Source organism: Zonotrichia albicollis, chromosome 8, assembly GCF_047830755.1.
Source record: "Zonotrichia albicollis isolate bZonAlb1 chromosome 8, bZonAlb1.hap1, whole genome shotgun sequence".
Classification (NCBI taxonomy): Eukaryota; Metazoa; Chordata; class Aves; order Passeriformes; family Passerellidae; genus Zonotrichia; species Zonotrichia albicollis.
Genome location: NC_133826.1, coordinates 17,724,083 through 17,751,735, shown reverse-complemented (window position 1 = coordinate 17,751,735; position 27,653 = coordinate 17,724,083). Strand labels below are relative to the sequence as shown.

The window sequence follows — 27,653 nt, the reverse complement described above, 5'->3', positions numbered from 1 at the left end:
CTTTTTACAGCCTTTAAATTGCCAGTCTTCTGACTACATTTCTTCAAACAATATTGCCATCTGACTGATATCAATCAAACACATTGCCCTTTGATGTCAGAACTCACAGAGTCATCCCACTTGACTGAATTTTGATTACCTCTGTATTCAGTCAAGTAATGTGCTGTTCTTCAAAAAATAAAGAAGCATAGCCACTGTGCATCTTTAATAAAAAGACTCTTGGCTCCTGTATTAGGAAAATAATGCCAAAACCATTAGCTTTGATACTCTAAGTTTGCATGTATGTTTTGTTTCCTGAGTGGAGATGGATGTTTTATGGTTTAGTATGAAATGAAGGAGAAACGTTTAAGGATTAAACTTCTAATATCAGGTTTTCATCTATTGTGGCTCACAAATTTCAATAGTCCTACAGTACCAGTACAGAGAGGATGTGCACTATCTTTTTTTCTTTTTCTTTTTTTTTTTTTTTAATTTTAACCTGTTCTACATTAAAGCATGAATCAAAAGCAGAAGGTTTGCTCAACAGGGAAGGGGGGAAAACCACCAGATATTAGATTCCCTATTTTTTTAGTCATGTGCAAAAAACTGCACTAGCAGGCACAAAGGACAGAAATCCAGCCAAAGCCCTGAAAACCACTGACCATGATAACTGCTGCATTTGGTATTTTTTTCTTTGATAGTTAAGTTTTCCTGGGCTTTTTTTCTTACCCCTGCAGTATTCTCTTTGTCTGTGCTCTACTCTTTGCTTCAAAGAATGCATACCTTTGCATTCTGCTACACCCACCTCCATCCCTCCACGCTGCCAGAAGGAAGGCAAGAATAGCAGACTTGTGTCTGTAGGTCAGAAGAAGAAATCTCAGCAGAACTTCCTTTGCAAGCAGATATTTTTAAAGCTGTCCAAACAGAGAGAGCCACTGGCCATCTTCCAATCTGACACTAAGCATAAGGATATGGTGTTTGACTCCTGAACAGGAAAAACAGACTCATTCCAGGACACGAGATCAAACACAGTCTAAGCATATCAAAGATAACTGTCTGCAGAGCAAATAGGGACCAGTGAAGGCACTTTCTCCTTCTATGTTAAAACTGCTGAGAATATGGGCAAGATTTATAACCTTAAGAAGGAGGCAGCCCAAGCCACCATCAGGTGGAAATAGCTCTCAAACTTGTGGATGACAGAACTAAAAAGATTACTTTCAAAAGACTCCTTCTAAGAAATAGCACCTCAGGCTGCTAAAACTCTATTTTTTTCCAGCAGAAAGCATCTTTTGGTGGGACATCGGTAGTTACAAAAAATCCCCAATAAAAAGGAATATAAATTAAAAACAAAACAAACCAAGAAACCTCCTTCCCAAACAACAACAACTAAAAAACCCTCTTTATCTTCCCAAGCTACCTAAGCTTCCTTTATGGTCCTTTATGTAACTGAGTGGGCTGTGACTGCTCTTGATTTGGTTATTGGTACACCTGCAGTACATACCTACTAAGCATGCTGCTTAGGCTCACTAAATTAGCAGTTTCTATGGTCTGTGTTTCAGACAGCTCTGTCTTTTGCTTATGTACCTCATGAAAATTCAAGTCTTTCACAATGCTTAGCTTTTGCTGCACTCTCACTCCATCACTGTTGCCAATACATAAAGTTCCTTGGCACATCAGGGCAGACAAACTGTTTCTCTGGATGGCTCATTTTTCCAGAAATGACATGTGTCACAAAGCAGCTCAGACTCCTTAAACCCTACATTCATTCCCAGCCAGTCAATATATTCTCATGCCCTTGTATACAACCTTCAGTCCTTGAAAGGAAGAAGAATTAACTTTCATAAAATCAATCCTCAGTATTCCTAGCATAACTGACTGCACTGTCACACCTGAAGTCTCTGCTTCTCCAAACATCCTCCTCATCCTTTAGGGGAAAGAAAGGGATAACACCAACTTTAGGAATTCATACCCTCAGAATAAGCACATGTAATTATGGAGGTAGGAAAGAACCATGCCTTCATGGCATGGAGAGAATGATGTCCTCCTTTTGCTGGAGATAGACTCTCTGAACACTCACAGCATCATTTTTCCATTTCTGGGCCAGAAAAACTGCCCCAGCCATTCTTTACAGAGTCTGATCAAGCAATGAGACTTGCTTGAGGCTATACATAATTCTTAGGCTTGTGCTTTGAAGAATGATTTTAACACAAAAGGGATTTTTTGTTTTTTGCTCCTTTCAATCTAAATGGCTTATAGTGACACTTATTTTTATTGGTCAGCAACATGAAAAGATTAGGTCTGCAGACATTACAGTACGTGGGCAGTGCTGATCAGAAAAAAGGAAACAAAACCAAAAACAAGATTTACAACTGTGGGTAGTTTATAACTGTGCTAGTTTTCCTTCTTAGTCTGCCTTTTCTAAGGCCATCAAAAGCTCCTTTGGAGTTGCACTTACGACATGACTTCAACATGTAAAGGGATGTATCAGTATGAGTTTACTTTGCTTCTTCAAAGTGCTGTTCTTGCAGACACACAGGCTCTCATCCCACAAGGAAGCACTTCATGTTTTCAGTATCCATCACAAATGCTCCACTCACTGTCCCAGTTTTATTGCCTGGCTGAGCATGTTTGAGCAGAAACAGCAGGGAAAATGCAGGTGCTGAGGTAAGAGCCTGGGAGAGGAGGAGAGCAGGGCTGCCGTTGGCCAGGGCGGATGTGGCACAGCCACCCCTGTCACCCACTGGCCATCACAGCCTGCCCGGGACCTGACTCCGGCCCACAGCAAGACTGGCTCACCCAAACCAGGAAACCACCATGCTTGTTGCTTTAGGAATTGCATTTCCATTTGGAAGCTAAAAACTATGCAGTGCTGTAGTACCCTTCTATCTCCTGTTTCCAGAGCTGCTCACTACTGGCCCAGGCTTTCTCTTTTCATCTTCCTTTGTTAAATCTAGGAATACATTTGCCTTTGACCATAAAAAAAAAGAAAAAAATGTAGAGAACTCAAACACCAAAATCTTCAATCTCTAACCAGAGGTATGGAATGCTCAACAGCTAGCACAAAAGAGCTCCTGAATGATGGTAGCAAAAGCACAAATGTGACTGAAATGGCATTTATGAAATTAAGATCAAATATTTGGCACTTTCTAAAAGCATTTTTGAAAGAAAGTTGTGTTAGTGGTGCACTAGCATGGGGAATAACTTTCCTCCAAGCCTCTGACAAAACAGCTCACTGAATGATGACTGGTAGATTTTGCATCATTCAGAAAAAAGAAATAAAAATCAAATTTGAGTAGCTGAGCATAGTATATATTAACATTGAATGGTTATTATGTTCTGGTCAACTGTTTGAAAGCTGTTAGAAGATGACATCCGCTTTTTAGAAGAGAACCATCCTTAAATGGGACTTTTAACTCTTACACATAAGTGATTCATTTTTTTAGTCATGTTCAGTCACGATTTTTTCAGACATATTTCTTCTTTCCCCTTCTGATAATCTAAGCATAAATCTGTTGCAAATCTGATGGGTACATCTCCATCCTCTGTCAGAGTCATGGTCTACTTAAGGTAAGAAGACACTTTTACTATAAGGTCCAAATCATTGCTTGGTTTTTCACACTCCTAAAACACCAGTGTCCTACTTCCTTCTTCAGCCCAATCCCAACCTCTTAAATAATTAAGTCCAAGTTTCCACATTATGTGCAAATATAGTAATTTCTATTTGAAAGAAGGCAGGAAAATTAAACACAATATGTCATTCTAGAACAGGGGCACTACTAAGATATTAATGACAATTAGCACACAGAGAGATATGCAGGCTATGGACTGGTTTAATGGGAGAAAATCCATAAACTCCCCCAGAAGAAGCTCTAGCCAGTGCAGAAAAAATATAAAATCCAAAAATTTAAAATTAGCTAAATGCTGCTTATCCACTCACAGACTGGGGGTGAGTTGCCACAGCCAGTTCTTTCCAAAGGCCTACTGAGTACAGAGAAATACCGACATAATATGAAAGTTTCTTCTGGTGTTCTTTAGGGAAATAATGGAAAACATAGGGAAGAATTAAATAATATTTTCATTGGCTGGGATGCCCATTTCAGCAATTCAGAGGACAAAAGATTAACTTGAGAAGCTAGGAGGAGTTCAAACTTGCAAGGAGTTTCAAAAGTCAAGTGCAAAAGAGGTTAGCACCAGGGGACACAATAAAAAAGTAGTTTAGTCTATGATCCAAGGTAAAAGCATTGTTCTTTTAAAGCTTACACAATGTTGCAAAACTGTATGGTGTGCTGCCAGCAAACAGCTTCAATAATATGCTTTAGGAATGGCAGCTTTTGCTTTTGGTGCTCCTTTAAAAGTGGTTCTTGTCTCTTTTGTACCATGGCTCATCATGTGTTGCTGTTCTGGACCAATTCTTTCCTCTTTGATTTTCTGTTTCTTGGATCCTCAGTCCTTTAGCAATTTATCTTTTAATTGTCACGCTAAACACAATACGGCAGTACTGCTTCTTGGTATTGTCCTTAAGCATTATTTCTGAAGCCCTGTCAGAGGCATTGACCTTCCACTCTCTTGCTTTGAGTCAACTGGAAGTCACCAAAGACCAGGCTGAGCTGTTTCTCTTGAAATACTTTTCATCCCTGAGGTTTATGTCCAAAGCTTGGTTACTTCCCAGAAGTCAGGAGGGCAGCACCTTTCACTGATGGTGCTACAGGCCCTCATATCCAGGTACACACAGCACAATTACACTCCAATGCAAATAGCAGGTGTTTTATTGCGCTGAGGGGCTTTACAAACCATGCAGTTTTCAATTCTTAACTGCTGTGACAAGTTATTCCCAGGAAAACTAAGCATAAAGGCTCAATTTTACCCTTCACCAGTTCAGAACCAATTGTTTTATAAACTCCATTAGGAAATATTTGTTTATGGACACATTCCTTTGGACCAGAACCTTTGCATTTCTCTACTCTTGGTTAGGATTTCTCTGTCACTATGCCCATCTCTGGACAGACAACAGCACAGGCCAGGAACTGTAATTTATTTCAGTTACACAGCACAATAATTTTGATTCTAATATTCCCATTCTGCAAGGGAAAACAGCTTTTAAAACCATAATATATATATAAGCAAAGTCCTGAAAAGATACATATTGGCTGTTTTAATTGGGAAATTCAGAAAGGCTTTAGCTGTGTAAAGTATTTTAATCTGAAAAAAAAAGTAAAGAGAACAAACCATTGAATAACTGCATTTATAATATTTCTGCACTGCCTTCGCAGTGGAAGCATCTCTGTCTATTTAAGTAGTCATGGACAAGTTCAAAATAGGCTCTTGCTGATATGCTACCCTGAAGGTAGCCAATATTTGGGGCCATTTTTGGAAACTGACAGCCTACTGAAGGCTTGAATAATCCATACTTTTGCCACTTGGTTTTCAAATGCAGAATACAAGCTCAGCAGCTCTTACAAAACATTGCAACTGTGGAGTGATGAGGGCAAATTCTGATAGAAGGACTTCGCCTACTTCTGATTCCAGCTGTGCAATGTCCTCACATCTAAAACATACAAAAGAGGTGACTCTCCCATTTCATTCATTACGACAATCCTGACTTTAATTCTTTCTAGACATTTCACTAGGAGCATGCATTTTCAAACAAGGCTCACCCCAAGCTGTGCCTTTGGCAGTGCATGGATCACTGCAGCAGTTCTTGGAAACCTGCATTCCTTGCAGAAGACTCAGTCTGCTCCAGCCCTCCTGCACAGCTATGTAAGAGTGCAGGACAGGAGGATGGGTGGCACTGCCCACTGCTGTGCACAGAGGAGCCCCTGCACTCGTGCAGCCACGTGCTGCCATTGCCCACGCTCCATTCTATTTGAAATTGTACTGCCTTCTCACATCAGCTCAGGGCCAGTAGAATAATAGAGACATCCACAAAGGGGAACAAGAGATGGTTACAGATCCTCCTGCCCTACTGTAATCTACAGTGTTTACATTCCTTCCTGATGGCTGGTTGCTTCCTTCACCACTGCCATGCTTTTACCACCACGACAGAAAACAACGATGAGGCAAGAGGAAGAGGGCTGCAATCATGAAGCAACCCAGTGATAGCCCAGCTAATAACATGAAATAAAACACATTGTGCTTCCCTGCTCCTGTGAGAGCAAGTGATGAAGCACAAAGCCAGCTCTAGCTCTCATGATTCAGGAGTCTGGCTTAAGTAAAAAAAAGAAATGATAGCTGAAGAAAAAGATTTTGGATTGTGCCGCAAAATAGCTCCTTTTTCTGTATTCCATAACTGGAATTTTAGGTCTTCCTTCATACCCACACCTGTGAAGTTGTCAGGCCTGGTAAAAGTGAAGGGGTCCCACAGTATTCCACAACAAACCCCACTCTCAGCAAGCTGTGACAGCCATCCTGTTTCTGAAAGCGCGTGTGTGCTGTTCTGCTTGTGGATTACTCCCTCCAGCAACTCACAAAGAAGCTCCTTTTTGCACTGTCTATATTCCAAGGAAAACCCTAATGACTGTAATGAGGGGAGACAGTTGCCTTCTCCTGTTTACTTATTACCTGTAAGACTGCTCAAAAGAGTGACAATTTTATTGTGTTTAGTCTTTTCCCCAAAAGCTAAATGGTTAGAAATGTAATCAAATAAAATGTCTTTGCAGTCCATTTCATAATCTCTCAGATAAGATTTTACTTATTAGTAGACTTTTACCTTTTTTTTCAAAAACAGTATTTATGACCTGTCACAGAAGGTTAAAAAAAAAAAAAAAAAAGTTGAAAGTTGAAAAGCTCTGACTCACCAATGTGCTGCTCCTCATCATCACCTCTGATCATGGCCGGATCTTGTCATTTAAACTTTTATTTCATTTATTCTTTGAGCAGTCTGACTTCTTGGGGAAACACAAGAGCAATCAAAACCAGGCTGAGAAGCATCCTAAATACATAACATTATATTCAATTTGCCTTTTAAAAAAATTTTCTATTTCTACTATCTATGACAAAATGAGCATACAGAGACTATATATTCTTTGCTACTTTATAAAGGAGTTATTTGGAAACAAGCAAAGGCATAAGTCAATTTTTGAAATGCAGAAGTGTTATTAGTACCTAAAATTTTAGTTTCCCAATGTAAGGCCACATTTCTTTGCAGCAGATTCATTTTTATTAGGGTTTCAGCAGAGTACAATGATAAACAGCTGTTGCATACCCCCAGGCTCACAAGCAGGTGAGTAAAAATCTGCAATTTCAGGAATGTACAATTGCTAGATTTTTAATAAATACACTGTGTGATGTAGCTGTATATAGCAGACAGGTAACATATTAGTATTAGAGGCATATGTTTATTATATAACTTCATTCTAATAATGCATTTGTACCCTGATTTATATGAGCTTAATCATAAATAGAGACAAATTAAGAAGTGCATAATAATTTTCAGCTCAGAGACCAGCACCTACTGCTCTGCACAGGGATTAATACCTTACTTAAAAACCACTGTGTAATTTGGAAGGAAATAATCTCTTTTCTCATGCTTCCATCTATCTAGCAAAAGGAAGTGATTAATGCTCAAGATCTCTTCCACAATGAAAGAATCTCCTTCCTCCATACCTTTTGTTTTACTCTCTCTTATTTTTCTTGTTTTCTTTCTTTATTATTTTGATGAAGGACATTGCACCCATCAGGACTGGTCTTAATCTTTGTAACCAACCCAGTTCCTGAAGTCTTCAGGCTTCATGCAAACCATCAGCACTTGTATAAAACCATATTACCAATTGTTCCAGACACAAAGCAGCTCCTTGCAGCCACACTACTCTTTTATTTAGCCTCAATATTTATTTAGCCTCTTAAAAGAAGAACTATAATCAAGAAAGGGCTCCAGAATTCATCGTGCAAAGAGATATACATTGCATAATTTATGGCAGCAGCCTTATTTCCTGCCAGTTGCCAATACACTGGATCACAAGTTGCTTTCTCTCAAAATCAGCACAACTGACTTTTTTCACAGGAGGTTTTCTGACATACCCAAGACCAAGAAGAGGAGAGTTCCCTGCCCAGTGCTGCTCAGCAGAATGCTTTGCCAGGGAGGGCTGCAAGGGGCAGCAGTGGTGCCACCATCATCACCCCGCAGATCCCCCCTCAATGAGGCACAAACACCCACCCAGCAGAGATCCCACCCAGCCTGACTGCAAGACCCTGCTTCCTGAACACACAAAGCACTCCTCTCTTCCCTGTCCTGCAGACTATGGTGCAGGAACCAAAACCCCAAACCTCCATGGTCCCCTGGGTCTTTAGCCCTTTCTCCCTCCCCCTCCAGCTGTCCCTGCCTCAGGCCATCTCAGCACACAGCAGACTCAGTTTGGGTCTCCACAGCCTGCCCGCCACACCCAGCTGCAGGAGAAGCGCCACACTGAAGGAAGCTCCTACCTGCAAACCAGAAACCACAGCCAGACCTTTAACAAGAATGCTATCACCTGTTTGGCTATAACATCTGCCTGAACTATAAGTTAAATATCAGAAAATACCCAGTTTTAATGCTAATTTGAATATTTTTACTAACACTTGTTGAGAGAACATGACAACTTGCCAGGAGACAAATGCTCCAGAAGACACTGCATCCCAGTCTGACTAACAGCATTTATTCCCTGCAGCTTATTGCTCAAAATGGGATAAACACTGGAAAATCTTTCAACTCACAGCACACAGGAGGCACAGTAGAAAGCAATGCTTGTTTTAGAAATAAGATTACAACATATACATTGATTTATAAATATTTGCATTTTATAATTCTTTCTGCAAATGAGTTGGTAAGTCAATCCACATAGGGATGAGATTCTTCCCCTGCAAAGGGAATGAGCCACAGAATCCTAATTGCCTGTGAGGTCTGGTCACTTTCTCCCTCTCCGAGCTCTTTCCTCATTTTGTGCAAGTGCAAAGTTCCTAGCTTTTCTTTTGCACATCTTCTTACTTGGAGCCATGTGGGAAAGGCAGCCATTCCCAAAAAGCAACAGAAATGGCAGGAAGAAAGCAATGGTCAACTCCAAAATAGAGCCGATGATTCAGTCACCTTCCTTCAGTTCCTCCCCTCTCTTGTACAAAGAGTGTAAATACTTGGCTGCCACCAAGTCAACATGCCCCAGCTACAGGGTCTAAAGAGCCCAACCAGACTTACAAACACTTTTTACAGTGATATTGAAGAAATCCCTGGCAATACTGGGGAAAGCAAAAGGCTAATTGGCTCTCTACAGGGATGCAGAATTATGCACACCCTCAAGGGTTCTTTTCCTGAGGCCCAGGTATATAAAATACCAGTGCCATATTCTCTTCATCCTGCCTGACTTAAGGATATGTGGAGGCTGGAGATCCCTCTCCAGGCTGATGAATGGCAAATCAAGAGTACAAGGAATTGTACTGAGTCACTTCTGTCTCCTTCCTCAAATACCATAGGAAAAAAAAAGGGAGAGAACAAAAAAGGCTGAAGAAAAACAATCCAAGCCACAAACCAATAATCCCATGGCAGCCCCAATACAACGTGGTCACCTACCAGTGCACAAAGCTGACAGCATTACTAGAGAAAAAAAACACCAAAGGCAGCAGCTCACAGCCAGGACAGCACTATAGAGCCTTCAGCTGTGCCCTGTGGGCTTCCTACTCAGCAATGATGCTGCTCTCCCAGGCCTCCAGTGTAAGGGTTGCCTCTCCTAGGGGACAGAGAAAATGGCAGGTGCAGGACTTCACTTAGGAATAAACACTCTCAAGCCCTCCTTTCCCCCACTCCTCTCCAGACAGACAGGTGTGCTCACTGGGCAGTTTTGCTTTTTTTCCACACGGGGCTGGACCCTTGAACAGGCAAGAAAGCACAAGGGAGAGGTGGCTGCTGCAAACATCAGCTGCTGTGTCCTCCTGCTCTGCCCAAGGGAAAGGGCTGCCTTCGAGACAAGGTTGCTCTGTGAGTAAGGTTGAGGAAAGAGAAGATGAGCACACCTAAAAATGAAGGAAAATAAACACACTAACAAACATAACAAGCCACTGAAACAACGGGGGCACGTGAGGAGGTGCAAACGTGCTTAAGCCAGGCCACCAGCACTGTGTTGCAAACCACACTGAGCCAAGTGCACACGCTTAATCTGATGGCAGCCAGTGGCTCCCTTCTCTACTCTGGACATTGATTCTTTCTTTCCTTATCCTGTGCACCTGGCAAGCTCTGTGAGATATCTCCCAAATTCCAGCAAATACACCAATTTCTGACCATTTGAATGAGGCTGTTGCTAAGCAACACCTTTTTCCTTTCTCTTTTGGTTTGTTTTTTTGGGGTGGCTTTGGTTTGTTTAGGAGGATTTGTTTTTTTTTTTTTGGTTTTCTTTTTTCTGTTCAATTGCACTTACAAGAGAAACAACATAAAATTAACAATCTCATTTTCTTTATGAAAACAGCACCTCAAAAAGCAGCTCATTTTTGTGGAGACTAACTGAACTGTATTTCCTATATTCCTCAAATAAAGTCTTTAAATGAAAAACAAGTTTCTTAATAATATGATGTTACTGATTCTTACCTACAGTCCATTTTATTTTTTGGGGGGGGGGGGGGGGGATGGGACAGGACCGTCCAGTGCTAATCAGCTTCCTTACATCCATTTTTTTCCTTCCCACCCATACATCTGCTCCTCTGTGTGAAAGATGGAGGAGGACTTTTTTCCCTGAGTTATGGTAAATACATGAGAAAAAAATCCACATAAGAGATGACCCAAAGTGTGCAATACTAGTGGGAGATTTTCTTTTAATTTCAACAGATTTTGGATCTGAAAGGAGTCAGACCATTTATAAATTTCCTTGCAAACAGTGCACATAAAACCATGAAGCTGTTTCTATAAGCGGCTCATTAATTTAAAAGGGTGGCTGATCCCTGAAGGGAAGACCCACTTCAACAGGAAGGTTCTGATGTCACGCCGGGATTTCATTAGTGTACCGGCTAGGAAAAATGCTGAAATAAAATGTAAATAACTAACTAATTATGCATGCAGTACAAAATGGAGCGCCTCCAAAGTAATTAGAAATGTCCATACATGGCAGTCGGAACTGCAAGCTGAGCACAGAGGGTTCGTGCTCTCCAGCTATGACAGCAGAGCCATCACGGAGAGTTTCCAGGCTGTGGTGGGGCAAAAAGAGCTGGCATTTCCTGAGAGTGCAGCCTGTCACTACATTTAAATTAACAAAATTACAGGGGATTGAGCCGCTGCCAAACCAAGACATTCTGGGTTCGTTGTCTGTCAGAGACTCGTGTTAAGGAAGGCTGAAATCTTACACTGGCAGACAGATAGAAATGGATTGTTTTTAATAGAGCTGAACCTCAGTAAAGACAAATATAGTCCTGTATATTGTGAGTGAAAATGGTGGGAGCTACAAGAGAGGGTGAACATAGTGACAAGTCAGGAACTAGGATGTTTCCCCTTCCCTTCACCAATTAAAATTTCGTTTTATTTTCATGTCATTATTCTACCTGTAAAACCAAAGGATTCAATGTAAATGCCTTTTTTTTTAAGAACTCCCTGTTAGATCTTTTTAATCCTTGGCACAAAGAGATGTAATTTTGAAATTATTTTCCTTCTAATGAAAGTACCGTCTTTACTAGGAGATGTAGAAAACTTTCTTTGTAGAGAATACAATTATGCAGAATGGCACAAATTTTGCTGTCATTTGTAATCCTAAAACTCCTGTGGAGCTATTGAAGCTACATGGGCATTTCAGAGAAGAATCTATTTTAACTCTTAGACACTCTCTGCTTTTTACAGCAAGAGCTGTCACTTCCCACTCAATTCTTCTGCCAAGACATCACTTTTCCTCTGCTGCAATCTGAACTGAGCCCTGTTCTGTCACAGTGATGTGATGCTCACTACCTGGGCCAGAGGTTTCATTCTGTACATCAGGTCACACCTTTAGAAGCATTATTAGCAGCCAGAAGAAACCATTCAAGGCTACTCCTTCAGAAGGGCTTTTCCCTTCTACAGCCTCCCCTCCATAATGATTTAGAAAGGGGTAAACTAAGGAGGAGTCTCTCACATCTCTTGTTCTTGGCTGGGTGTTGTGGGTGCTGCTGCTTGTCCCTTCTTTTTGGTTATTTGTCATACAATAGTAAAACACCCATCAGTTCTAAAGTTCTTTATGGTTCACACTCTTGTCACCCAAGCCACTACATTTCCTCCTATAAATCAGCTTTCTGTGCTTCATGCAAAAGTCTGTCTTGTCATTGCCTTTGTCACATCTATTCATAACATCTTCTACTTCTCTTCCAAAAATGCTTCTATCTAGGAAAGCCAGATTCCTCCTCCTATCTTCACAGATATTTAGAGTATTACATGTTACAAGAGGCTTTCCAGCTCAACTAGCAACAATTTTACATATGTTTGTGTAATTCCTTATATACCTCAGGTCTCTCATGTTTAACCCATACTGGATTAGAAAGCCTTAACCCCCATTTCCCCAAGGATGCCCTGTGTTTTACCTCTTTTGCACCTTTAGGTGAAAGCAGAGCTTGGCCACCTCCCCAACCAAAGTCCTGCTCTGAAATGGCATCAGGTGTAGTTACTCGGAACTCCTGCAAAATGAGAGCCACCATCCTCACACTTGGCACAGTAACCTACATTTGGGAACAGATGAAGTGCAAACTGCTCTTACTGCCTGGTTTTAGTGTCTTGCTCAAGTCAGGTTTCTGATGTGTGCTCCTGGAGCAAGCGTTGCTCTTCCCCTGCTCTCACCTCAGGTCAGCAAAAGCTCCTTTATTAATAACTGAATTTAAAAGCCAAATAAATTTAAGGCAAGTAAACATTCCTTCCCAAACAAAGAAAGAGCTGATTATCTGATGTCTTACCAATGCCTTCTGGTAAGATCCCAGGGTGATCCTGGGCTCGATTGTGATTTCTGTGCAATATTTTTTAGAGTGTGATGTTTGTTTACCTTGGGTGTTTGGGGTTTCTAGCCCAGGGCTGATGTTGCCAAGTGTTAAGGAAGGAGCGTGCCCCTGGGGAGAGCAGTGTGGAGCCAGGCAGGGCTGGATGCAGCAGGCACAGAGCCGGGTGCAGGGCCGAGCAGGGCCGGGCTCACAGCGAGCCCCAGCCCCAGCCGTGCAGGATGCCACAGCCACAGCGTGGGGAGTTGCCATGGGAACCCTGCTTTTCCCGGGCAAAGCTCACCGATGCACGCAGCCCAGCAGCTTGCTCACTGGAAATTACTGTTTTATCAAGAGCCTGGTAACTTGTGGGGGCGCTCCTTCAGAGGCTGTGGGAAGTGTTGTGAAATAAACTCTTTTTGGGGCGCTGCAATGACACCTGTGCCACAAAGGGCAGGTGTTGGCCAGAGAGAGAAGGGCAGGGGGATGGAGGGACCAAGGCCACCTGGCACCCCAGCCTTTAGAGCTGCTGCACAGCCATGAAAACACAGGGCAGCTGTTAAAGGAGGGAAGTCCTATGTAGAAAAATGTGCCATGCAAGTAAAATCTCATCTTAAATACATTGTGAATATTGTGCATTGATTGATCAATTATAGCAGACTTCAATTAAATCACTATTGTAAGTTCCTAAAACCCACAGGAGTTTTTTTTAATAGCCCACAATTTTAAAACCACCTGCAAGTTAAAAAACATACCTAGGTTGAAGCTTAGAATTGAGAATGGGGCATGAACAAGGTGAGTTTATTGTGGTATGATTATTTAATAAAAATTATTTTTAACTTCTGAAACTTTGAAAAGAAAATTTAACAGTTGAATAATGCAGGTACATGCTGCATACCCTTTCAGAATGACCAACAAAAAAGGTTAGAAATGCCATACCCATAGAACTTAGTTACCAAAATAGACTGAAATAAATAAACCAAAATCTGTGCATTCACAGTCAATTACTTCTCTACCTTAATAAACTCTTCAGAAATAAACATACATTTCTTAAACTAGAAATACTCTATTCTATTGAAGTCACAGGGTGAACATTGGATTCTGAAAAGACAATGGATCCAAAGGGCAAGACTCAAATTTCTCTGGGAAACATTTGCCATGTGAGCAGAGCATTTACAATTCTCTATGTGCAGGCTTTGGTATTTTCTTTTTTTTTCTTTCTTTCTTTTTTTAGAAGATAAAGAAGGGGGGAAGGGGAGAGTGCTGCTTCTGGTTTACAGGCTACAAGATGAGATTTGCAACATGCCATATTTTGTGTGGTCTAGCAAGCTACTACTGGTTCAGGGAGCAGAGTATTTGCAACTGTTTTCCTGGATGATAACACCCCCTGCAAGTGTTTTCTAACCAAATTGTATAGAAGGGTTGGAATCCAAATGTATAAATACTCAAATAACTATGTTAAAGCAGGTAAAAAATGCCAGAGGGAAAACAAACAACAAGAAATCACGTTTGAGGAAGAAAACCAACGAAACAAACAAAAGGCAAGGTGAGTGACGGAAGGTCCTACTGCTGTTTTTCTTGTGCAGCGAGGTGTTTTGTGAGGAGGTTTACATCCCTGCAAGATAATGTTAAATTATAACCATATTTCAGCCATTCAAATCATTAACAAGTCGATTTAAACTATCTCCTACTGAGGACTTGAGCTGGGGTTAGAATACACAAGAAAGAAGAAGGAGCTTCACTGCTTGCTGTATTCTGGAAGTATTACTTAAATTATATTCAAGCCATCAGATAATTATGAACTTTCTTTTCCTTTATATTTATATGGAATATTTATTGAATTGCTTTTACAATAAAGTGCTTTTTACATTGGTTTCTTTGTTCATCCAAAATAAAACTGACAGTTATCCTTTTATAACCTATTCTGAGAACATTTTCCCTTCTTTGAAACTGATTGATGCACTACTTTAAATGTTCCTGCAAATATCGTTTCAATTCAAGTTTCTGCATAATGTAATAAGAAGATAAAAGAATTCTATACTTCAACAAGAGACATTACAAAGCAACTAAAGACATTATCAAGGGCATTAACAAGCTCCTAATAGCAATAAAACCTTTTAACTGTCTGATGTAGAACATGCTCCCACCAAACCACCACATATTATGGTAATTGGCTCCAATTTCTGAATCTTTCATTGTAAAGTTACAAAGAGTTAGGTAGAACTGAAAAATGAACCTGGAATTCACAGTTCAGTTTCTTATCTTCTTTTTGTTATTGTTATGATGGTGTTTTCTCTACAATACACAGAATCAGCATGAGTTCCAGCTGCAGCAGCATAATTTTATATTCTGCTCTGAGGTTCCTGAGTCTCCTCTTATGCTTGTTTCTCAATATTTAAAGGTATATGGTTTTAGTCCTTCCAACAGCTTATCATGTAAAGACTAGTAAAATGTGTGAATTAGTCACATTTTGGCAACCTCATTTGCTCATTCACTACAACACTGAAACGTCAGAAAATGAAATAGGACTTAACGTCAATGTTCTAATTTACCTTAGAAATAACCTGGGGTAAGTTGCTTACTTTTCTTTTTTGGATTCTCCTCTCAAAAACACAGAAGTTCAGGCTTCATCCAGGGTCCCATGAAAATAAATATAAAATTCAGTATACAATAAAAAATAACGCAGAACCTGCAGCAGAAAAGTGGAGAAGAGACATGAGGCTGTCTGGTGATTACCCTGCAGGGTAAAGCCACGTGTCCTGCTGACATGACTGTAGCACCCCACCACTGCTCTCAGGCTGGCAACCTGTTCACTGGAGAAGGGCAATCCAACTGGTATCTAGAACCATGGTCCAAAAAATAAGTTGTCATTTCTTGTCTCCAGAACTATCCTGGCTTAAAGGACAATATAAAGAAACAATATAATGAAAAAGAAATGTCAAGGAGGAAAAAAAAAAAAAATCAACCGACCGACCAAAAAATCTTACTATGTTTCCAACCTAAAGCTTGGTGTTCAGATAGCACAAAGCCTGCCAGGCTCCATTAAAATGACAGGCTTTGGGGGCAGATGTGCAAGGTTTAGAGAAGAAACACACACTGGAAACACCAAACAGGATAACTGGACTACACATGCCTCTCTCTCAGAAGAGGGAGGAACTACCTCCTTTCTGAAGTTCTGGCTGATGGCCGGAAAGACAATCACTGGGACTTGACTGAGATCATAAAAGCACAGCATGCAATTTCTGCCTAGTCTGGAAAAGCAGTTCTACTATTTCCTGTAGCATTTAATGGCACAATCCTTTCATTACAGCGTAAATTAAAGCAATCTTTTATTATTTCCATTATCAAAGACTGCTTTAATTAGACTCACTTAAAGGTTTGCTAAGGTTTTTGACAACAGAGCACTATTAGTTACAAACATGCTTTCAGCATGATTACTGACAAACTCCTGAAACCAACTCAAAAGTAAAACAAAACCAGGACGAACAAACTCCTTTTCTCCCAAAACCCCGAGACTGTGGTCCTTCTACTGCAGCTGTTGTAAAAATTTGGGAGATTAAAACAAAACAAAATTAAACCAAAAACCAAACAAACAAAAAACCCAACACTTGAGAAGCAACAGACCAAGGACACCAATTATGAAGGTGAAACATTTTATCAAAGCATTTTAATTACCGTGACTTCGCTTTCAGAAAACACAAAATAGACTTTTTGCTTGACACCAGATTTTCTCCATAAATTGCAATGAAATCTGTAAAGTCTTGCCTTTGCTTATTCCAATCTATTGTATCTCTGGTGTAAACTCATTAGCTATTACAAGTAAGATATTAGCCTTGGGAAAACAAAAAATGCATTACTCAATGCCATATTACCTTACGTATTTCTGCATTGAAGGAACACCTAATGGGGTGGCCTCCATCCCAGATCAACCTTTCGAATAGTAGCATTGCTAGAAACGTTTTTAGGGCATTTTAGATTAATTCCAATGTTAAAGCAATACATTTCCAAATCATTATTTTACAGAAACCAAGCAGAAAGAAGCCAATAACTCCAGAGCCCGGGAAGAGGAATAAGCAGGCAGCACGACACTGTGTTTGGCACACAGCCAAGACGAAAATCGCGCTGATAGCGCCTCACGGAAGGGAGACGCGTGAGTTATCCCCTGCGAACACGCTCCTCTCTGATTAGCGCCAGGGCTCGGCGGCACCCGGCCCTTCCCAGCGCACCGGCGGGCCGGGACCTAGAGTTTCAATCACCGCGCTTATGCCTTGGGGGGGGGGGGGGGGGGAAGAATTTACAAAAAAATTAAAATAATAATTTTTTAAAAAAATTTTTAAAAATATCCCGTGCGGCTCGGGGAATTAATTAATTACAGCCTGCATGTAAGGGGGGGGGCGGGGGCGGCAGGGGAAATCCCGCACGCCTCAGGGAGTGAGGCGAGGGGAGCGGGCCGGAGGGGCTGGGATGCGGAGCCGGGGGAGCGGAGAGGGGCGGGGGGCGCTCGGTGCGGAGCGAGGCTCTCAGAGCTCTCGGTGCGGAGCAGGGCCCGGTCCGGCCGCCGCCGCCGCGGTGCTCGAGCAGCCCCTGGCGGAGGCGGGGAGGCGCTGCCGCCGCCGCCGCTCCGCCCGCCGCAGGGACAGCCCCGGCCGCGACACCGCCCGCAGCCGCCCTGCTCCCCGGGACACGTACCGCTCCCTGCGCCGTGTGCGTTCTCACCGTCCTGCTCCTCCTGGCACCCAGCGAGGGAAAACCAGTGGGGAAGGTTCAGAAATGTCTATTCGTCTCGTTAAAATGCCGTTATCTTCAGACAGGTGATTTAGCAGACAAGCTGGCAATTCTGCAAAGATTTCCTCTCAAAAACTTCCTCCGATCGCGGCCCTTGCTGGGTTTACAAGGCCATGTATGATAGTAGGTGTCGCATATGGACCCCGATTTTAGGCAACGAGCCCTCGTTCAACGATCAGCCCCCCATGTCCCCCCTGGCTGCCAGGACCCCCGGCTCCGCACTCCTGTCCCGCACCAGGACGCGCAGAAAGCCCAGACTGCTCCACAGCCCCGGCCCAAACTTGGTTCTAACAACGGCTGTTGAGCTCTGAAAGACTGAGCTGCTCCTTCAGTACACAGGAAAATAAAAGGGGTAAGATCAGACAGTTTCTGGATACAAAAATCAGTTTGGTTATGAGTTAAAAAGATCAATGAAATCAAATAAATCACTGAAAGGGAGATTAAAAGCTCCACTGTAAGTTTCTACTAAATGTCGCTTTATTTGAACAAGAAAGGGAGGAATGAATGTGAGGAAAGCAAACAGTGTGAATAATCTCAGCCCTAGCGATTAATAATTGCTACTACTTACCTGACATCCGAAGGCCCCCGAGAGCCCTGGGGACGGGGCTCTGCAGCTCTGCTGTGCAAAGGCTCGAGGGGTTCATGTTAAACCCCAAGCATGGGGGCATCAGGCTCCTGCCCGTAGGCTCTCTACACAATCTCTTCTACATCCTTGTAATCCACTGACACAGCGCTCTGGACACACAGAGTCACACATGAGCCACTGCTCAGTGCTGGGTGCCTGCACAGGAGCTCAGGCCATGCACCATCACACCCTGGACCAACATCTTGCAGTGACCTCTTCATGAGGACAAACCAAACCACTGCACACCATTTCTTCTCCTCATCCTGCCTTTTTTTTTTTTTTTACAGGCAGAGCCGTGCAGGTACAGACCCACCCATGGGTTAGGACAGCACCAGCAGCTCGTGTGCTGCCACTGAGCTGTGGGAACTGAGAGCAGGAACTGCCACACCGTACTGCTGGAAGGGAGAGATGAAGCACATCTGCCTAAATCACAAACTCCAGCACAATGCATGACTCATTCTTGCACCTAGTAAAGGAATTGCTTTTGCTCAGGCAGCACCAGCAGCTGAATTTTATATCCAGTTTTCCAGCTTTGTTTGCTTCCTTCCAAAAAAAATGAAAAAGTGAGGCCTTGCATTTTTCAGACTATTCATGAAAGTTGTCTATTTCACTGTGCCTGCATGGTACTTAAAACACACCCCATCACAGAACGCAATTTTTTCAAAAATAAGTGGGCAAAATCAATCTCTTAAAAAAAAAAATTCACAAAAAAAAATCTCAAAAAGGGGGAAAAAAAAGGAAAAAAAACCCTTTAAGAGCCCTATCTGAAGTTACGAATATCTCCAGGGTCATTCAAGCACATAAAAGCAGGTAAATTAGCCCACAGCATTATTTTCAAGTAATTATCCAACCAGAACAAATGCAAATGGTTAAATTTAATCTAAACAGACTGCACTGGGCAAACAGATTCTGAACTAGGGAGTCCACAGAACTGGAGTCCTAGGGAGTCCTAATTGTCTAAGAGTCACAACATTAGGGTATCTACCACTGAATTTCTGAGCAATATATTTTGATCAACTCTTCTTTTCCTCCTCCTTTTTATATTCAGTTGTCTGAATTGTCAGACAATGCTGCTTGGAAGGGAGCATGGGAGTCCATCCTATCCAGCCTGTGCTCAGGACAGGGTCAGCCAGGAGACCAGACCAGGTGACTCTGGGCTTTGTCAGGCTCCTGAAAACCTCCAGGAGTGGGGGCTGCACAGGCTCCCCCCTGCTGCACTGCTAGACCTCCCCCACAATGGGGACAGTGCCTCAGCAGGCTGCTGGAAGGTGACCAAATCCATCCTCCATGCCCTCTCCTGGCTGAGCAAGTTCCCTTCCCTCACCTCCCTGCCAGGGCTCCAGCCCCAGACCAAGCTGCTGGCCCTTCACTGAAATCCACGTTAAGGATGTCATTACTGTATTGGAGTAAACTTCATGGATATCTACACAAGATCTAGCAAGTCCTGAGAAGGAAATAATCACTTTCCTCAACTTCCTGGCTTTGTTCCTGCTAAGAGCCCAGGATGCTATCAGCCTTCATTTCTGCTGCACTTTTCCACAGAGCTGTCCCCACAGAGCCCATCCCAGGAGAACCCCAGGGGTTTCTCTTTCCCCAGGGCACAACTTTGCATTTGTTGCATTGAATTTAATGAGATCCCTGGCAGCTCCCCTCTCCCTGCAGATCAGCCCAGGTCTCCAGTATGTTGATAGGTATCCCTCCCCCAGCTGCAGCTACTGACACCTGCACACTTGCTGAGAGTGCACTGCATCACCTCCCCAGGTCACTGACAGGGATATCAGACAGGACAGATCCTGGTACCACACTTCTGACATGCAGAGCAAGACCCATCACCCATAACCTCCTGAGACCTACCCTGGCTTTATATCCTCACTGCTTTCCACCCATCCAGGTCTCAGCATCCTAAGCTGGGTGCTTGCCAGCCTCCTTCTATTTACAAGTGCTTTGTCTTTTACTGACATAACACAAAAAGAAATGTCTCTGTCCAAACCTCCTCCATAGGCAGAATAAGCAATCCAACCACTGGAAAAGACCATTACTCCTATCAAAGAGTGGAGAAGCAGGAAAACCACAGGAATGTCCTACACTTGACTTTACAGACAAGCTTGTTTATGCAGCATTGCCTTATGCCATAAGTGCCTGAGCAATTCAAGGAGTCATTACGCAGTGTAACAGATGTTTCAATACTTTACAGATCTAACTAGCAAGTACAAGCCACTCCATGCTGCTGTCACCTGCTTCAGTGCAAGCAGGAAAAGATTTGAAACCCCAACCCCATTTATTTTAAATCATTAACTTCTTTCTTCACCACTTGCCTCTCCTCTGTCCCCATTGCCTGTGCCTTTCCACCTCCCTGGACCAAGGCCGCCATCTCCTCACTGTCCCCAGAGTCCCTGTCTCAGTTTCCTCTCTCCCTTACTTTCACTGAGGGACACAAGCAGCCAGAGCCAGACAGGCCAAAACAGACATTTTCCATGGTCAGAGAGACCCAGGTGGGACTCTCCTGACTCTCACCTGTCTCCCGCTGGGGCTTTGCTGCACCTTGCCGCCAACATTTCATGACAAACATTTCCATTACATTTTCCATTTCCAACTCTCAACCTTTCTATCATACGATTTCAGGTTAAAACAGCAGGAATTTTGTACGGCTTATCTAGTACAATGTGATCTTTCTGTCAGCTGCGAAAAGAGATTGTAGATGTTAAAGCCAAAAGCCAAAATCCAGCTGTGATTCATCTCCAGCCTCACCCTAGAAACTTAACCTCATCTCAAATACCAGAGAATTTTCTAACTGAAACCAAAGGCTTACACACATGAACCATCATCTATAACCTCAACAGTCACAACACACTTTCAGCCACCATAAACAGATTTTCCTCAGCTGTGTATGTTTTTTACTGATTAACATAGTACAACAGCTAAAATAGAAAATACTATGTAGCTTCAGCTACTGAACCTGTGTTTAACAGCTGCTCACTGCCCTGTGGGACTGCCAACACTGCTTTTGCTCCAGGCAGATAAAGGAAGAGAGTGAGAAGTCACGTTGGCTTAGACCACCAGGGCATCCAGGCAAGGGCGCTCATCCCAGCCAACAGGGAAAAGGATGAGAACACACACACCTACAGGGATAGTCCCTCTGGCCATCTGTGGCCTTAGAGAGAATGCCTTTATAGTAACAAGAAAACATACAAGGAAGAACACCTCTCTGCTGTTTCCCATTGTATTCCTAAAAAAGGGGGAGAAAGCTTCTGACAAGAGCAGTCCTTCCCCAAACTGGCAGTTTGCAGTGTTCCTGTTAGAACAGCTCTTCCAGGAGACCCAGAGCAAGCTCATGCCCTAAACCTAACACATAACAGCTCTGCAGTGCCACATGATTTTCTGAATTTGACTGGACTAGGAAAGAGACAAATTATATTTCTGCCATTTTAAAACAACTCCCATATTTAGGCTTTTTATATCATTTCACAGAAGGCGCCATACCCTTGGTGTTAGCTCTCTCATCTGTAGCCTGTGGCAAGTTTTTCCATATTTTCCATCTTCCTCATATCAGAGGAGTGGTTCCTGAACTGCAACCCACCAAAGGAACAACCCATCCCCAGCAAAAGGCACTCAGGGGTTTGCATTGCCCTTGTAATGCTCAATAAAGTTTAATGAGGAGGACGCCCATTCCTCCATTGGCCACTCCTTTTCATAGTTGCCTCCCACTTCATAGTTGCCTGTGCTGGAAAGGCAAAAAAGCTTGGGAGTCACTTTCTGCTTTCTGTTCCAAAGAAGAATGGTTTTAAAATGAAATTTTCCAATTACAAAATTCATCTAATCATATAACCAATTCGGATAACTAAGAAATTCACAAAAGTATGACTCTGCAGCAAATGACAAAGGTTCCAGAATTTTTCAAATCCCAGACATTAACTGGCTTGATCTTCTAATTTACACTGACACCACATAACAATGACCTGCCTACATCTGACATTAAGCATAATTTAATGCTTGTTAATCAACAATGAGGGGAAATGTAAGCCCTGTGTTCCTTATCTAATGCTTTCCTTTTCCTCTGCTGAGAGAGTTAGAGGATTTGCCTTGTTCTGTCTATCATCTCCTTTGGTAAATACCAATCACTGCAGTAAATCTGGTAAGCAGGCTGACTTCTGACCTCTTTGTTCATATTTGTGCCATATATAAATATGTTGCTGGCAATATTTTCTGGTGCTTTTTTTAACACATTAAACAGAAATGCATTATAGAATAGAACAGAAGGGAATTTCAAAGTATTATAAATATAGGATTAGGAAACTTGCCAGCAATATCTATTGCTGACAGCTGACTTTATTAAAGTTCATCAGCATTAATTGCCTCATTGTTGAATGACTTTTGCATGTAATTATCACCAGTCTAAACACAGATTGCCTCAGGTACAGTATCTAATGTGATCATGCATTCTGAATCCTATTAAAATAGCCAAGATATAGCAGAAATTATTCTCTCCCTACCAGCAAAGAAGTGGAAGAAGCAACAGAAACAGGGGGAATTTATTTTGTTCAATCTAAACAGTGTTCTCTATCTCATTCCAATATTTCCAACAATACTTTGGTGCCATGGATGCTGAAGCAAGACTTAAGAGATGCCAATTCAATACCAGTGTCATTTATCTCAAGGACAAGTGAAAACTCCTGTGCCCCACTAGAAAGACAATGCCCGAGGCATGATTGCTAAAATGGGCTTTAAACGTCATGCTATATTTTAATAGACAGAAAGATGGATACATCAATGTCTAAAATAATAATTCTTAGATTATATTTATCAGAACAAGGAAAGGCTTGAATTGTAATTTGAAGTCTAAGTTCCAGTACTGTGAGCTAATATCCAAGGAGAGAGGACACATTGCTCCTTCTTTGAACTTCTATGCTGTTTTAAGATGTTTTCAAGATCTAAAGGCTCACCATCAAAGACAAAATTTCATACTTTTTTTACACCTTCCTAAAATCTTCACACCATATTACTATCCCATTCCCAAACCCTACTTTCCCAATAAAAAATAAATAAATTCAATTTCTATTCTCTTTTCTCAATGTGCCAGCTCTTTTGAGACTGAACAGAATATACTCTACTCTTTGGAATCATTACATGCAATAGACACATGAAGGATTTTTTTTTAAATGAAATGGAATAAAAATTTTGCAATTTACCTTGCAGATTTATTTAAAGTCTTCAAAAGGATAGTCTTAAAAGCTTCAATATCATCTTAGAAATGAGTTGCTCATCATAGCAAATGCCGTAAATGTCAAATACCCACCATTCTCATGCATATGCCTCCTTATATGCACACCTACCTATTACCAGCCAGGCTTCTGGAGTGACTTTTCAGAGACATTCATATTCAAGATTGTGTTTCAGCCACAGATTTAACAGCAATGGGTTTCAAAACTATTACACAGTATTTAGAAAAACAGCATGAAAGCCTATGTTGAATATGGACTTTCAGCACAGAAAAAAAGATTTTACTATGGAACACAGACAGCTTCAGAAATTCTACAGTCTTTTTAAATACTACTAAGCTGTTCTCCATTTGATGTTGTCTGTTGTCAAGGGCTTTTGCAGTTCTCTTGTAAGAAAAATAGCTGCAGAAATAAATGCTTGAATAAAGACAAAACTTGCTACATACTACCCTCCCTCACCCCTCCTCACATTGCTTTCTTTCACAAGTTTATTAACATTAATAACTGGAAGCACTGATGTAGCCTTTTAGGGTATTAGACCAAACCTGTAAATTAATGCATTGGTTCATCACAATTCATTAATCAAGCCTGTGCTGGATTTAACAGACAGCAGATTATTAAAGACACCAAATTACACAGACGAAAAAGCCCAGTTCCCAGAGGGTCAGCTGTAACGTGAATGGTTTTGCATAAAACCATAAACCTGCTATTAAATTAAAAACAGGCAAAATTATGTCCACTGCTTATCTAAAGTAATTTTTTTTTAAAGGGATGCTACGTTAATTTACTTCTTAACTGGTCCTGGTTACACAGCAAAGGACTAAAGGTTAACAGCAATGGCTCCTCTGATGCTTGGTTAAGCAACTTACACCAACATATCCTGACTGAGGTGAAGAAATTAATGAAATTACTACTGTAATTCATTACTAATGGAAAATTGTCAATGCTTTCAGCCAGCAGTTCACACAAATTTTCTGCAGGCATGAAGACCTAGTACAGTGACTCATGCTCTTAGTCTTGCTACTCTTATTTCAAGTCCTGGCACCATTCATCACGGCCGAACTTTATGCCATGCTATCCAGCAAAGTTGAGCAACCTTTGATCTCAATAGCTGAGGTCTTTCTACTTCTGTGACACTGCTTTATGAAAGAGGAAAAAATAACATGTAATTTGCAGCATCAATCCAGGGAATGCTAAAATAGAGAAGAGAGGCAGAATCACTGCAACCAGAACCCAAAGTATAACAAACATAGGAAAGGGTGTCATTTTCTAACTAATGATGTCAAAAACAAACAGTGTAAATTAGTGTAAAGTTTATATATCAATTACCAATTTCAATGACAATATCTGTAACAAATAGTGAACCTTAACAGTTAGGGAAGAACCTAAACAAGCTTGTCTGGTTGTACTAAGTAGTCTTGGCTTATCTTTAAATTCCTCACTAGACCACAAAACAGAACATCAGATCAAGGATAGCAAAATTATCCATCCCAAAAGAGAGAGCTATTAATCTGTGACTACTCTAGTAGTTGTCATCTACAGAGAGCAACAATATGTAATATTCAGTGACTTTGACATAAATAAAATATTTAATATTACTTGACTGCATATAAGAGGAAACTCCTAACAGGAGCATTCTTTTACATTAATTTATAGAACAATGTTAATTTACAGAACTTTGTTTTATGGTTGTGGAGTTATGCAGGGAGGAAGCTAATAAAGATAATTTTTATGATCTTCCCATTGATTTGTTTTTCATTTGTGAGCAAGAAAGATACTGTTTCTGATGGCCATAAATACCCACGAGATGAGGTTTACATTTATGCAAACAAAAATTAAAGTTTGAATATCAGTATGATTTTCTCCCATGAAGAAAAGCAGAATTAAAAGAGGTAAGGAAATCCCTACCCCTATAAGGAACTCGACAAAGCAGTTTTGGATGTGCTTTGACTCTTCTGTGCATCCCAGTGAAACAGAAAGATCTGGCACAACGGCAGTAACATCAGCATTGGGGAGGTTTTAATGGAAGAAGATGGCAGATTTGCTGTCACATTCTTCCCTTCCCAGAGCTCCCAGGAGCTCTGGGAGCAACATGGCCAGAAAGTCCCTGTACATCACCAATTTTAAGTGATGGATGGTCTCCTCAGGAGAAGCCAGTGCAAGTAAAAGGACCAAAGCAACACGGAGCAGGAAGGAGCCTTTCTGCAGATACTGCCCATTCCTTATCCTTGTTCCACAAGCACCCATCAGCTGCTCACTGGGAGCAAGTGCTGAGGCCGACAGCACCTCAGTACACTCCAACCAGTATTTCTCAGGCTAAGCTGAGTTCAAACATTAGCATTTCTCCTAACTCAGAGCAGGGTATTCTAAAAGCTCTTACTCAAACTCCAGCTAACCCTGGCATCACAATGCACACGGAGAGAACAGAGCTGTGTGAGAAAGTGTCTGCCCGCTTCCCTTTGAGCTGTTCCTGCCACGGATTAATACAGAACACAGGGCAGAAATGCAACCGAGAAATCACAGGAACAGTAATGTTTCATGGAAAAAAGACGCTCAGAATGTATGCAGTGTAAAAGCCTCCAGTTATGTTATTTAATACATAAAAATTGCCTAGACTTCTAAGCTAATTCTCACTGAAATCAGATGACTAGTGCCTTTGCATACACATCTATACTGGGAGAATACAACATACTGCATCAAGTACAGCCCTTTTGCCAGTACCACAGGCCAAATCTTCAAACGCTGAAAATTACAGCGCAAATCAGTAATCCTTCTGCCAATTTTTCAAGTATTTTAAAGCATTCTTTTATTTTTATTCTATATTAATGAATTATTTATATTCTTATTTTAATTTTAAAGCATTATTTTGCAAACCTCACTCTAGCATTCTGTGGGATAGTACATAGTCCCACCCTTTATGCCAAGTGTCCCAAATGACTGGGGGATTAGGGAGACACTTTGCACATATATAAAACACTGCTGCAATAGCTGGACTTCCCTATATTACAATCAGGTGAAAACAACAACTAGCAATAACAAAGCACACTTTCGTAGCACTACAGAAATTACAAAGTATTAATGAACGTGTTGAATGCATTCCTTAATTATATAAAACTCTGAAAAGAATAACATGATTTAAATTTATTATTCAAATGCTTTTAATTTATAACAGATTGCTACTTCAAATACAAGTATTAAATCTCTATTAGATTCGTTGAGGTAATGTACTAATACGCATGACTGAGATCTTAAATTCCTAAGCAGCAATAGTGTTGGCTAGATGCAATAAGGATTACCTTAATTAAAACACTATCCTCAGCATCTCAGAAGATTTAATCCAAATCTTTATATAGGGCACATTCATTATCTATCTCCAGTTAATAAAAATATGACCTACTTTGGTTACATTTTAGAATTTAATCTTGATTACCATTTTGTTAATAGAAATAAGATACTAAAGACTTTAAAGACAAGCCAAAAGCAATTTTGCCAGCCTAATTAAAATACTATTTAATGGCCTCAGAAGGAGCTTTATATTTATTCATAACTGTGAATGTAGACTTTTTAGAAATGTTTTTAAAATATCAAATTAGACAACAGACTCCTAAAAATGTACCTTAGAATAACAAGTGAGATTTATAACCAATGAGCTTAAAGCAGAGCCTGAAGAGATGCAGAGAAGAACTCCTAAACCCCACAGGGACACTTTGGAACACGCGAGCTGTTCTGATAAGCTCAACAAGACTCTGCACTTCTGTAGGAGGAGGCCCATACCATGTGTCTTTGCAGAAGCAAGGCTTAAATTAATCATAACACTCCAAATGTAGCATCAAGTTACTGCTAAGTAGTAGTTTCCAAGGAGACATGATGCTTATCAAAATACTCTGATGCACTGCAGGGTGCCAGATCTAAGACAGCATCTGAATGGTTTAGTGAACTTCTTAGCAAAATGCAGCTTATTCTGCTTTAAACTAGAGACACAGCAGGCTCAGCAAGAAGGCAGAGTTTTGTGAGAGCAGGGGGAGCTCACTTCCGCACCATAAACCTTCTCCTGTACACGCTACTGACATATTAAACAGGATAAAACGAGCAAAGAGAGATCACAGCCAGCAAAAGCATGTGGTCAGAGCCCCCATCACTTCCCCAGAGCACCCATTCACCTCCTTGGATTTCTC

General features: G+C 41.4%; 1 long non-coding RNA gene across 2 annotated transcripts; it reads left to right on the top strand.

The window, feature by feature from the left end:
* The first annotated feature begins 14,074 nt into the window (after nucleotides 1-14,074).
* Nucleotides 14,075-25,180, top strand: LOC113458619 (uncharacterized). 2 transcript variants are annotated; one of them, XR_012581362.1, is made up of 4 exons: nucleotides 14,075-14,398; nucleotides 16,876-17,002; nucleotides 17,660-17,989; nucleotides 18,550-25,179. It is a non-coding gene; the product is annotated as an uncharacterized LOC113458619 (long non-coding RNA). The 2 variants fall into 2 exon arrangements; XR_003379017.2 differs by lacking the exon at nucleotides 14,075-14,398 and having other exon boundaries at nucleotides 16,731-17,002; nucleotides 18,550-25,180.
* The last annotated feature ends 2,473 nt before the right edge of the window (nucleotides 25,181-27,653 follow it).